Consider the following 13,242-nt stretch of genomic DNA (forward strand, 5'->3'; position numbering starts at 1 on the left):
ATTTTTCCAAGGGCTGATATATGATACATTGCAGTCTGAGTGTTGTCATATGAATTTTTTTCTGCACACATGAATGCTTCCCAACACTTTGTTGCTGTTGGAGATTTCATTTGGGACTAGTAGGGTCCTCATGAAACAGACTGAGAGTTAAATTGGTGGAGGAATACAGGTAAGAATGTTTTGCACTTAGGAAGATCAGAAGGACAAGTAGACTGCTGAGGAGAGAAGGGTGCTGTGTGTTTCCTTTTCCTGTGAGGGAATTTGGTCTATGATGGATTTTGGGGAAATTAATTGAGATGTGTGGTTTTGAAAATATGAAAAATTTGCTTGGAGATTGTGGTTTGTGAAGAAAAAACACCACTTCTGTTTTCTGGGAGGTTGTAGGATTTCCTTTGTCTGTGGTATCGTGAAGGAAATAGCTGGTTTCATTCCTTCCAATTTGAAGGCCAGTCCGTTTTCTTGCTGGGTGCCAGGCATCTGGTTTGTCATGACTGCCTGCTCTTTCCACCATATTGCATAAATTACGTCTCTGCTTAACAAAGGAGGTTACTATGTGCTTTCGTATTACCAGATGATAATAAATTTGATTTCTAAGTCTAGTTTCAAATGTTGAAATCAAATAGTGAATTCATATTCATTTCATAATCTGTCTCATTCATGGTATGATGCTGCATGCATATTTATAAAGGTTCATTTTCCCTTTAATTTTAGCGTAATTTTAGAATTTTTTGCACTTCTCAGTGCTAGCTGAAGCACCACTGTAGTTAACTTACAGTACAGTGCTCCAGATAAAATGCAGCATATCAGAGACAAGTTCGTTAGTTTGGAGAGAACACTAAGTTATTTCTAAGTAACTGTAGAACATGATTTTGAGGTGTTTGGGGAAATTTTTCTCTTCCCCACTGCATTCGGTAGCATAATAAGGTAAAATCTTTAGAGTCACTGCTGCTTTTCTGATTTTGATTGTGCATGATGTGTTTGTAATGCTAAACATTACATACTGATATTACATAATATATATGTAAAAGCAGTATGTGCAAGTTATGTCTTGGAACAAACAGATTTACAGATTAATTCCTCTTTCTGAATCCCATGACTTAAGTTTGGGTTATCATATTTCCTCTGCAACAATTTGATAGGCTAGAGGCGTGTTTAAACAGTGCAGAGAGAACTGCTTTTACTCACTCACTTTTCCAGAGCAGTTGGAATACCATTTTAATGTAGTGGCACGAAGATGCCTGATTTAAAAACAAACTATCTGCCTTTACCATAAGGAAGGAGAAAAGGGTAAAATGAAGGTTACTATTGGTCTACAGTCTGTGTAAACTCTTAGCTTCTCATAATTTTCTGAAAAGAGCTATTGGCAGAGAAGGTAGGATTCAACAAATTCTATTTATGGACTAAGCAACTTCTTTTTCTTAAAAACTACACTGGGCGCATCCTTGTAAGTTCAAGCTATTCCATCGTTACAGCCAGTATAAACCAGCGGTCTCTACCTACTGCTGTTTACTTTTTTCTTAGAGTATCTGAGAAACAGGCCTCTGATTTTGAACAGATCCTGGTGTTATTGTGCTGTCTGGTAGTGCCAGATTAGATATGTTGTTTGTCTATTGAAGCTTAATTTCTATTTTTGCTTGGCCAGTTGATCTGTGTTGATACAACAGTGCATATGTATAAATGCATATTCTTTAAGTTCCCGAAAAAAACCGCACTGAAGTAACAGAGGTGTTTCCAGTGCTTTCTGAGAAGAAACAGCTGCATTCAATTTGTTTATGTCTGTAAAACTGTAATATTTGCAGTAAATTCTCAATTGACTAGATTTAAACCTCTTGAAGGTATAGCTATAGAGTGACAGCTATAGGCAGGGGTGCGGTACCTATTGCTGTCACCAAAGAGCTTTTCCCTCCAGAACTTGGAGCTGAGCCCAGCAGAAGCACACTGGCAGACATTGTGCCATCCCATCTACCGTCAGGCCACAGAGAGAGTAGCAGCTTCTTGTTTCTGCCTGTGACTTTCCTAACAGGTGGTGAGGACAGTATTATAGACCTAGAGGTTTGAATCCAGAATATGACCTCAGTATGGAATTTATCTTTTTAAGTGTTTCCTACTCTAAAACCGACATGAAAGCTGTACTAAAGTTTAAGTTGCAGTCAAGCAAGTATGTACAGCACATCAGGGACAGTCTGGTAGTTGAAGAAAGTCTCAAGGAGTGTTCTCCCACTTGACATCAAATTCTGCTAAAACTAAAAGTGTAAAGTAATTATACTATCTGTGGAGATTAACCAGATTTACAGCAGAGTGAGTGGATTTGGCTGTAAAACTGCTAGTTGTCTCAAAATATCAATCTGTACTTTCTGAAAGTTACACAATTTACACAACTTTTTGATCATTAGGTTCATAAATCTAAACTGATATGAATGCCAAATACCATTGAGATTTTAAAAAAATTAATTTGATCAATGCTGACAGTGTGGAATGTATAGAAACAAAATTTAACCATTTAACAAGATACAGACCCAACTGAGTCTGCAAGTGAGTATCCGACAGGAACTGCCTGCTATCCACCTAGCATTAACTGAATTTTAACGGGAAATCTGATGCTGTTTGGCCTGGGTAGAAATTGTGGAATATGTTCGCTTCCTGTGAGTGGTCAATATCCACAAGCAAACTTAAATGTATGGTCTGACAAAAAGAGAGAGGTTTTAGTGTATTGGTAGAACTGTTGTCAGGAGAGTACACGGGAAACAATAAAAAAATGTCTACTTTTTAAAATTTATACTCCTTGGTGATAAAAAAAAAACAACCAACAACAAAACCCACAAACAAACAAACAAAAAACCCAAAACAAAATAACCTCAAAATGGATATCTTTTGACCTATGGTAGTGTATTTGCTGTGGTTTTGCAAGGCAGGAAACCACCTCACTCTCTCCTTTTTGGACTTGGAAAAATTCTTACTGATATAATCTGTATTAGCCTTAGCATTTTGCCAAATACAGAATTTGGCATTCTCAGTTTAACAACTTTAAAATTTTCTTTCTATTCTCAAGGTTTATTTGATGAATTCACAGAGCACAAGTTATCTGGCCACTGTTGGAAATCTCCAGAAGAAATGTTGGATGCAACAAATGTTTCTAGAATATAATAGTGTTTGCTTCTTTTTGGCATCTTTGAAAAGAATAGGTAAATTTATTCTGTGGCAGTGTCCTGGACAAGAGGAAAAATATTTGTTGAGTCCTTTTGATGGACTGAAACAATTTTAGAGATGCATGAAAAGGTATATTGATAGAAGATGCAACAGAATAAAAGTTCATCAGTAGGTGATACTCAATATTAGAAGACATTAACACAGTTACCAGTTATGCTAGCTATTTCCAGTTAAACTATCCCTTGCTATGTGATTCAATAATAATAGCTGGATGTCTTTGATGAATAAAGTAATTCACATGCACACTAGCTACTTCCAGCTAAACTGTCCCTTTGCTATATGATTCAACAATAATAGCTAGATGTCTCAGTAATTCTCAGGCACACTGAAGCTCTTCTATCACTGGATATGATGTAATTTAATCTTATTTTTCCACCAGCACAATAAATGTGACTGTGTGTGAAAGAGAATCTGTGTTTTTGTGTAAGATTTTACTTGGAAATAATCTTCTAAAAAGGAGGAAAAATAATGCATTGCAAAGAGTTTGATGTTCCCAAAAGATTTTGTTTACGGCTTTGTTGAACTGTTAAGCATTTATTGTACGGAGAGTAGATTGTTCTAGTTTTAATAATTATAATACTGTTCTGTTTTAATATTGCATGATCTGTGGGCTGCCATAAAGTTGTTACAAATTGAAGGGCTGATATAACATGAAATGAGGCACCTCTTCTGAATGTTGCTTTTGTTCTACATTTAACAAATTAGTATGTTGACATTTGTCACTGATGGATTTCATTATTTGCTGAAAGGTTTTTAGGGGGTTTGACAGCATGAATGGTTCATCCTACAGACTTTTGAGAATTGATAAAGGCATCTTTGTTCTTTGTGCAAAAGCACAACAGATATCTTATTGACTGATGCATACAAAAAAGAAGGCTTGTATAGCTGCTGCGCAGAATAAACTAAGAAAATAATTTTTAAGCCAGAATGTATTCTTCTATGTTCTCTCCTTTTGCTAACATGTATCTTGTTAATCAGTGTAACAAGAAGTATTGGATCCTCATTTAGTAAAAAAATACATGCATTTTATGTCAGTTTACATACTGTTTATGGATGACAAACATAAGAATTACAGGTAGTGGATGATAGCAGCACTAGTTAGTTAAATTCCTATTGCCTGAACCATTTTTAAGATGGCTGTGCAGAGAGTTGTAGCGTTTGTATTTACAGAGAATAAGTGCATAGTGGAAATAATGCATTTTAGTAGGGATGTTGAAAATCAGAATAGACTTGTCAGTGTTGGATTTGCACCCATTCTTTTAAAGTAAAATGAAAGGCTTCAGAAAATGGATTTCTAGGTACCAATTCTTAAAAGCAAGAATTATGGGTGATAGCGCATATGGGCAAAGATTAAATCACACACAAATTGGATAATTACCTTAATATCATTGTTTGCTCCCACATTTGTAGCTGGTGCAAGAAGCAAGAGTTTATTAGATATGAACTGAAAATTTAAAAGAATTGGATCTCTGCCTGTTTTGTGATATAAGTAGTTCTGTTTTTTTTTAAAAAAAACCTCTGAGCTTTACCTTTTTATTTATTTTTTTTTTCTTAGAAATATCAGGGATTTATAGTGCTCTCTCTTTCAGTAATGTTTGGGATTTCCTGAATGATTCAGGCATATATCTGGAGCTTTCTTGGTCTGCAGATGAAGTATTTGTGATAGGAATCCTTAAGAAAAAAGAGCATTCCTTAGGTTTGGTGTGTTTTGTGATACTACTCTAACTGTAGTTGTAGAGATTTAGTAAGAACCACTTCTGCCTTCAAGCAGATTTCGTTTCCTTGCTGCTTTTAGAACAGTGATACCATGAGCTTTACATTGAGAAAAGAATCCTGAAAAACTTGAAGAACAAGCAATCTCTTTTCCTTTTTTTCCTGTTCGTTTGTCTTTTTTGGTATGTGTGGATAAAAGCTTTCTTCTATATATTAAAATAAGAAAAAAAATACCCATTCTTTATTTTACTTTTTCTTGTCCATGTCACCTTTTGAGACTGCTAATGTATGGGAACTTACTTGAATGAATTTTCACTGAATACAGAGAAGCAGATAAATTTTGCTCTTTCTGTCCATTTATCATAGTTGGTTATTTGCACTTTGGCTCTCAGCTGTGTTAATATCTGCCAGAAACTTCATGATGGAGTAAAAGGAAATCCAGGTCTTCCAGTAATAACAATGATGGAAAGCTACAAATAATGAAAACCATCCATGATCAAAAAATATAATCCATCAGTGACAAATGTCATTATTGAGACAGGAACTGAGGAATGTTGTTAGAGACTGTTCATCGTATTAATCATTTTAGCAAGAATACAAAAACAAAGAATAGTTTGAAAAGGCTCTGAAACAAATGTTCTGTGCATTTTTAATATAAAACAAGAGTTTATCTTTTTTTAGTCTTTCCTTTGGTATATGAGAAGGAAACCTAAACAAAAAAATTATCACACAAAACCATTTTGTATTTATGAAATGAGAGGTGTGAGAATCTGTATCTATACATGTTTCCGTTACCCTTTTCTTGTTAAAATAATATAATCTATTAAAATAATTAATTACAATTTTCAGTGTCTGTCTGTTGCTATTTCCTGCTCACTTTTTTTTTTATTTCAGCAAGTGCTTAAGGTTAATTTTGTGGTCCTAATCTTATAAATCAATTTTAAAGGAAAGAGAATGAATATAAATGCATGGTTCTGGTAGAGACTTTCCACACTATTATTTGTAATTAGCCATTTTCACATGGTTAATAGCCTAACTTTTTTTGTTCTTCTTTTCTTCATTTGGCCATTTTCTAATACTTGGAAGCACTCAGAGGAATGTGGTAGAAGTTGCATTTGAAATCTGGAATTTAGCAAGTCCAGTATGTAAACCGAATACTGCACTTTTATGTGTATATAAAGTTCTTACTGGAATTAGTGGGAACATAGTATTTCCTCTGGCTCCTCAGACATGAAAAACATTTTTCCTTAGCCTCTGAACCTCTTGTAATGCTACCTACATCAGCTAGGGTAGAGATGTTGTATCGTTGCAATTGATCTTAGCATCAGCTGTCTTATGTCAAACAAAAAAAGATACTTCTATGAAAATTTCCATATCCTAAAACACTATTCACAGAACAATCTGAACTAGAAATATTTTTACTTTCTTGATCTTGATTTCTTTGCTCTTTAACTGAAGTGCTCTAGATTGATTTCCAATCTATCTGGGTTTTTCGTTTTGGGTTTTTTGTTTTGTTTTGGTTTTTTTGTTTTTTTTTTTTTTAAGAAAAAAAGAAATAAGCTAATTGAGTTGTGTAGCTTATAAGGCTTGTTTGGAAACATCTGCCATGTAACAGAGGGATTTTCTACTATGAATACTTTGTAAGGGATCTAGAAATTTCTGTCATTTATTCACAAATTATTTTCAGTGTTAGCAGCGTCAGTACTTTTTGAGGAGCAATTGCATGTGAAGTGTGAAGGTTAAAAGTTGAGCTCCATAAAATATAGAGAGGATTTTTTAAAGAACAAGACAGGTGCATGCATTTATTGAAGCTGCTTTACTTGTACTTATTCCTAAATTAGTTAACTAAATCAGTTAAATACGAAAAATTCATTCTGTGATATACAGCATGAAAAGCTTTAGACCTCAAGGTGTTTCTCTTTGAAAGCTGACTGTAAGATTTTTAAAAGTATTGTAGCCATTTGTTATGAGGAGATATATGCGTAAAAATAATTTTTATAAGATAATTCCATTACTTTGTGTTTTTTGGGGCATGAGGTTTCAAACAAACCTGGATAAAAAAGTTGATGGGAGCTGAGGTTTTGAATCTGTAATTCCTTCTTTCCTCCCACATAATTTTCTGTTTGCTCTTCTTTCTGTAAAACAGCAGGCAATTTGCTGCCTATCACAAATCCTGGGAGTATGGAAGTTTCTGTGGGGCTTACATAAGACATTAGGAAACAAAATCTGAGGAGCTCCAAAAAAAGTTCATGCCCCTCAGGTTCTTACTTGGGTTGACTGCAGGTTGATCTCATCACCTCTGGTTCCTGATGAGCTTATTACAACGTTGGGTTAGCTCACTGGCAATACTTGGATCCCAGACATCAGACTGAAGTCCACATGTAAAATACAACACCCTTTCTTTCCTTCTTGGTTTACATCCCAAGTCAGAACATTTGAAGCAGGTAGGATTTATTTCCATGATATGACTGCAGCAGGATTTCAGCTACATATAAGATGTTTTGTGAATTTTTTTAAAACTCCAATTAAAGTTTTTTTGTCTTAGCACTGTCAATCTGTGTGCTCTGTTTGTGTTAGAGAGAGGATGAGACAGCATTATTTAAAGAAATTAGTTGCATTATTGCCAGATTGTTAGTCTTGTGATGTGTTCCTGTTCCTGAGAGTTATATCTAGGGAAATTCTTGTAACCCTTCTGTGAGAAGTGATAGTTTCAGTCCACCATTTTAACATTGTGTATTTTCTTTGGATGATGGAGGACAGAGGAGCTGAGCCCCAGAAGAAAGCTAGAACTTCAAAACAGAGCATGCTTCAGAAAAAATAAGAACAGAGTATGGCGTGTTTTTGGCAAGACTGGTGCAAAAATTAAAACCTCCAAAATGTTTCCTGTCTGCTAGATGTGCATTTTGCTGGGTGACTACATAAATATCTTGTTTTAGCAGGTAAAGCTCTACATTTTATACTTGAGGTCGTTTAAGATAGAAATACAAGATGTGAATCCCACTTTTAGGATTGACTGTCCTATGGCAGCTTTTTCAAAGAAGTAGTTAATAGATGGCATCACCCTGTATGTGGCTAGTTGCCATTGATCTAATTGTAAAAGAAAAATTCTTCAGTAGTTTGGTTTGTTTCTTGACTTTTATTAATCTTTTATTGTAAAAAATAAACTAAAAATGCCGGAGATTCTTTTTTTAATACTTTGACTTTTTACTGATGTAAAAGTTTCAGAATGAGTTATGACTGAATTTTTGAGGAAATGTATGCAAATATATACATGATATAGCATGAAAGGACATAGCATATCTTTCAATTTGTGAACATAAAGTTAAGAGAATTGAATTATGGGGAATGAGATAGGCTGATAGAGTTTTCCTGTAGACTGATCTGTATTAGCTGAGTGTGCGTTAAATTCTTTGTTTATTTTTTGAAGTACATCAAACCTGTATCCTTTTTGTTCAGGTCAGTATAATCAGTCAGTATAATTTTGCAGTACCAAAGTAAGGTCTCCTGGCATACAACGATTATGTTTGTCAACTCTTGTCAGTATTTTCAGTGTGGTTTAGTTTATTTTTGTTCATCATAAAGTGCTAGAGCTATTTTGATATCTGAAGAAAATTTATAAAATTTCTGCCGTGAATAATGTCTGGAAAAATCTAATAAATAGTTGACTTCTAAGTCCAAAGACATTGGAAGGTGGTATATGTCACAGCTGTGGGTGACAAATACATACTGTCTTTTTATGCAGATTTTTACTTCAAGGCGGTTCATTTGGTATAATATGGGATTAGAGGTAATGAGAAATATCAAGAGTTGTTACAAACCCAGTTGTTTGTGTAGGAGCTGTTTGAGCTTAGGCACATGTTACCTTTTTCCTTTCACTGTAAAATTTCTTCAGTTTTATGCCAAATAACTGTTTTGCTGTTGAACAGTAATAAAGAGAGTTTCTCCTGAGAGGGTTTCACCCTGGTGCATAGGCATCCTGACTAACCTGGTTTGGTGTGGCAAAATAAGCAAGACTGAAGTGAGTTTCTGCCAGTTCATGGAGCAGCTGCTATTCAGGTGTTCAGTTCATTAATTAGGTGCTTAACTGAAATTTGAATTTTGGATGTTGAGTTGCTGTACCGAGTTGGCTGATACCATCCTCCTTCCAACACGAAGGGGTTGGTCTTCTTTCCCTATTGCCTACCCTGCTGTATTATTGCACGATTTATGGAGTAAAAAGTAATTTGCTCTAGAATTACTTTCAGCTGTAACTTCCAGCCACTTGTTAGTTTCCCACTATGATGTTAGGAAGGCAAAACTTTATGAAGTTTCCATTATTTCTGGAACAATGCTCAGAGTATTCTAATTACTAGATCCTCGTCTCTACAACTGCATCTACATGTACATTTGAGTTTCTGGTACACAATAAACCTAGGAGATTAAAAAGGTTGTTTGTCCCTGTAGTTCTGTCAGTACTGGACTGTAACATACACCAGAATGCTGGAGATTATGGAGGTAAGTAAGTGGATGTTGCATGTTCTTGTGTCTGCATTCCAATGACACAAGTGTACTCAAAGATAAATTAAGCTAACATTCGAAGTCTGATGTAGATACCGCAGACAATATGCTACTACTGTTCTTTGTATCAATGGAGTAATGTAGGTTGAAGGCAACTGATGAGAGACTGCACAAGCTGTATGTAAAGAGTTGCCATTTAATTGTCTAAATTTCTCAAATTCCTTCAATCCTGAAATGTATATCTTAATTTTAATGTGTTCTTGGGGAACTATTTTTAGAGCGATTTCCCCTGCTCCCTTCTACATGTTTAAGAAGGGATTATCTAGAAGTACAATAACTGTCTACCCATTTACTATCTGACTACCTTTTTCTAAATAGGAAAAGATAGGAAATATGTGGAGCACTATCAAAACGTGAAAAATATGTTTTTATTATCTATGTTCCATCTGTAATGGTGATTTTGGGTGCTACTTTTGACTCCAGAGCATAATTTTCCAGCTGATACGGTCTTGGCTCTGTTATTTCAATAGATATAAAAGAAAACGTGTCTGCAAATCCCTGCGTGTTAAGAGGGAAAGACTTCTGCTTCAAAAGGAATGGAACAAGTCTGTTAGAAATGAGCTTCGTGTTCTTATTTAAATGTTTGCTTAAATTCTTGTACTACATTTAGCTGGAGTTAGTACTATGTCTCTCATCTGATTATGTGTGAGCGGCCAAAGATAGCACACAGCTGCAGCCTGTGTGCAAAGTGGCATCTGCATCTAAGTAGTAAGTCTGGAGAAAAAGTTTTGCAAAATTTCTTTCAGCAATTTGGCCTCTCAGCTGGTCAGGTTACTGTTCAGAGCTCTAGGACTCACTGGAAACCTGTTATTTGTTAAAGAGACCATTTATTAAGAACATCTACAGAGGTGGATTTGGATGAATGGAACATCATGACCCTTTGGCCTTCCACACTAAAAATTTCTTTCCCTTCGGGGCTCAGGTTTTCCTTCGTATATGTTCATACTATAGTTATGGCGTTGAGATTTCCCTTACCTGCAGTTTAACTGGGAGGGGGAACTTGTTCCTTCTTTCAGTCAAATGATACAAAGATCTAAGTTATAAGGGTGTGATTCTGGTTGGAACAATAACCTTTTGCTTTAAAAGTGCAACCAAGTGTATACTTGTTGAAAGCAAGTTATTAACTTGTTTTTCTGTAAGAGCCATTGGGAACTTGTCCAGCTTCCTGGGAAGGACTGGTGGGGTTTTTATTTTTTTTTAACTGGGAGAGGTTTCCCGTCTTCCTTACTACATCCAGCTAGCCTGTTCTGGCCTGCTTTAGAAACATGGGCCAGACTTGAAAAGGTATCAGCTAGAGGCATTTATAAGCAGCATTTGTGTACCTCGTCAGGACTTGATGTAATTGCTGAGGTGAATCACCTTTGTCCATTCCTAGTGTATGAATGGATTTCTTTCCTCTTCAATTCCAATGAAAGCAATGGCTTGTAATTTGTTCCTAGTAAATAAAATGGATGGTAAGAGGGCCAAATTTCTATTGTGGTTTAAAAAAAAACAAAAAGGTTTTGGCTGTTGCCATTTAGTTATCATCCTGATTATCTTATTTTTCACATAGACATTTTCTTGAATTATTGAGTGTTTTAGGAACAACAGTAGTAGTAACAATGCGCAATGAATAACATTGCACATTCTGAATGATGTTAAGAAATGTAAATTTTGTTAGTATCAGTAGAGGTGGAGCAGAGCTTCTGGAATTCAAACGTATTGGAAATAGAGAATCTCTATTTTAAACTAAAACATAGAATCAATCCTCTCACCAAACTAATAAAAGCTGGATGTGTCACAGAAATATGTTCAGTCTTTTCTAAAATTACTGTTAAGATAAATGGGAACTTTGCACTGCTCTGTAGTGATATCTGTTATTAAATGAGGCTCTGAGTTGGAGATACAGCTGCTTGTTAAGGGCAAACAAAATAAAATTAATAATTTAAGGTGTGTCTGGAAAGGAAGTTGCTGGCTGTACCCAGACTCTAAAATGAAATTCTGCTGCAGCATCTACTCCTATTTTTGGCCTTGTAGAAAGCTGTATTCTTATTCTTTGGCCAAAATTTAACTCATATACATTTTTCTCACTGAAGTGATTTGTAATCCTTCCATAAAGAAGATTGTCCAAATGTGGCATTTCTATTATTTAAATGATTGGAAAAAGCAGGAAATACAATTTCTACTTTTATTGTGTATTTACCTACAGTAGACTTAAAATGCAAACCATTCTGTGAGCCTGTCTATAAGGCATGAAATTACTTTTGTTTTGCTTAACCAAATGGCCGAAACACTGCCAGCAGTATGTCTGGAATGCTATTTACTTGTCCATTTCTGTGGCTTTTCTTTGTAGCACTGTACACATGCCACAGTTAGGGGTCATTTACTTACAACTGACCAAAGTAATACCCCCCTAAGCTGCAGTTATTCTTCTCGTCAGGGGTTTTGTAATAAAAGGTTCATCATGTTCTGCAGCTTCTGTGCTTGCCCTTTTCCCCGCTCTCTCCCTCCTTCCCTTCTCTTAATCAGAATTGCTTTTGGCGAAAATTTGGAGAGCTGCTGTTTTTTCTTGCCTTGTTCTCTGTGACTTGATTCCTCTATTAGTGCATTGATTTTCTTACATTGTTTCTTACAATGCTAGCTGATTGAAATGTATTAACTTGCTTTGCTGGATGACTAGTATTATTATTATTTTATAAGGAGATGGTTATTGAGTGTGTTTGTCTATTTAAGTGTGTATCATATTTTATGGACTCAGATCTAGACTTTCAACTGGTTGCAAGAAAACTGGGTGTTTTAACATTTCCAACGGAAGGGTGGGGCGGGTGGGGAAGCTCTCTGGAACGCTTACGAATAATATTTGACTCTTGGAAATGTCTTAAGGCCATGCACTCCCCTGCCATGCTTGGAAAGCTAGACTTAGTTTTAAAGACCTGTGGTCTTGAAGGTATTACCATTATGCTTTATTTCCTTTCTAACTGTCTGGAGTTGAGAAAACAGTTGAAATTCAGGTTATGGATGCAACAGGTTAGCCCAGGAATACTCTGCAGATGCTGGTCTTAGTTTATGCCCTCGCTACTTCTATCTGTGGCACAGTGCCCCTTTAATGCATTGCGTGCTAGTCGGAGGGCTTAATTCTGCTACTTTTCTTTCCTAGATGTACTTAATTTCAAAAATTATGTAATTTTTGAGATCTTAACATCTGTAATGTCTATAAGCACAGCAGAAATTGCCTTACAGGAGAACATGAGTTGAGAACTGCAGTAACTTGCAATTCAGTGTGTTTTCAATAGCAGGGCAATAACTCGTAACAGTTTTTTTCCCCCAGTTTCTTCTTATAGTACTTGCGTGCAAAGCAGAGTAGGTACAGATTGGGTTGTTCTCCCCTGTTGTGAAAAGCAGACATTTAGTGAATATCGAGTCTCCGCACTTCTGTGCTTCTGGTAAAGGATGTTCTTCCTCTGTATTTGCAGATGATATCTTTTTAGCTTGTTTTGAGTTTTAACAAGCACATGTGTTTTACTATGCATGATTCTTGTTGCTTTTGGATAGTGATTTGTTTTCTTTATAAAATGTTTCTGCTTTATTTGTTTCCAGCTTTGATCATTTAACTGATATATACTTGCTGCCTATATTCACACCTGCTCATCTTTTATTATCCTGGCTTATATAAAAAATGTTTCTATTGAAATAAATCAGTCTTGTAATTTGGAAAATATAAAACTTTGGTTTAAGTTACTTCTTACAGGTAATAGCTGTTTGACGGTTGAATACAAAACAACTGCT

The 13,242-nt window shown here is 35.5% G+C and overlaps 1 protein-coding gene across 18 annotated transcripts in view; it reads left to right on the top strand.

The window, feature by feature from the left end:
• Nucleotides 1-13,242, top strand: part of AOPEP (aminopeptidase O (putative)) — a 199,598-nt gene that overhangs the window by 69,533 nt on the left and 116,823 nt on the right. The gene's annotated exons all lie outside the window — the stretch shown is intronic.

Source organism: Phalacrocorax carbo, chromosome Z, assembly GCF_963921805.1.
Source record: "Phalacrocorax carbo chromosome Z, bPhaCar2.1, whole genome shotgun sequence".
NCBI classification, from domain to species: Eukaryota; Metazoa; Chordata; class Aves; order Suliformes; family Phalacrocoracidae; genus Phalacrocorax; species Phalacrocorax carbo.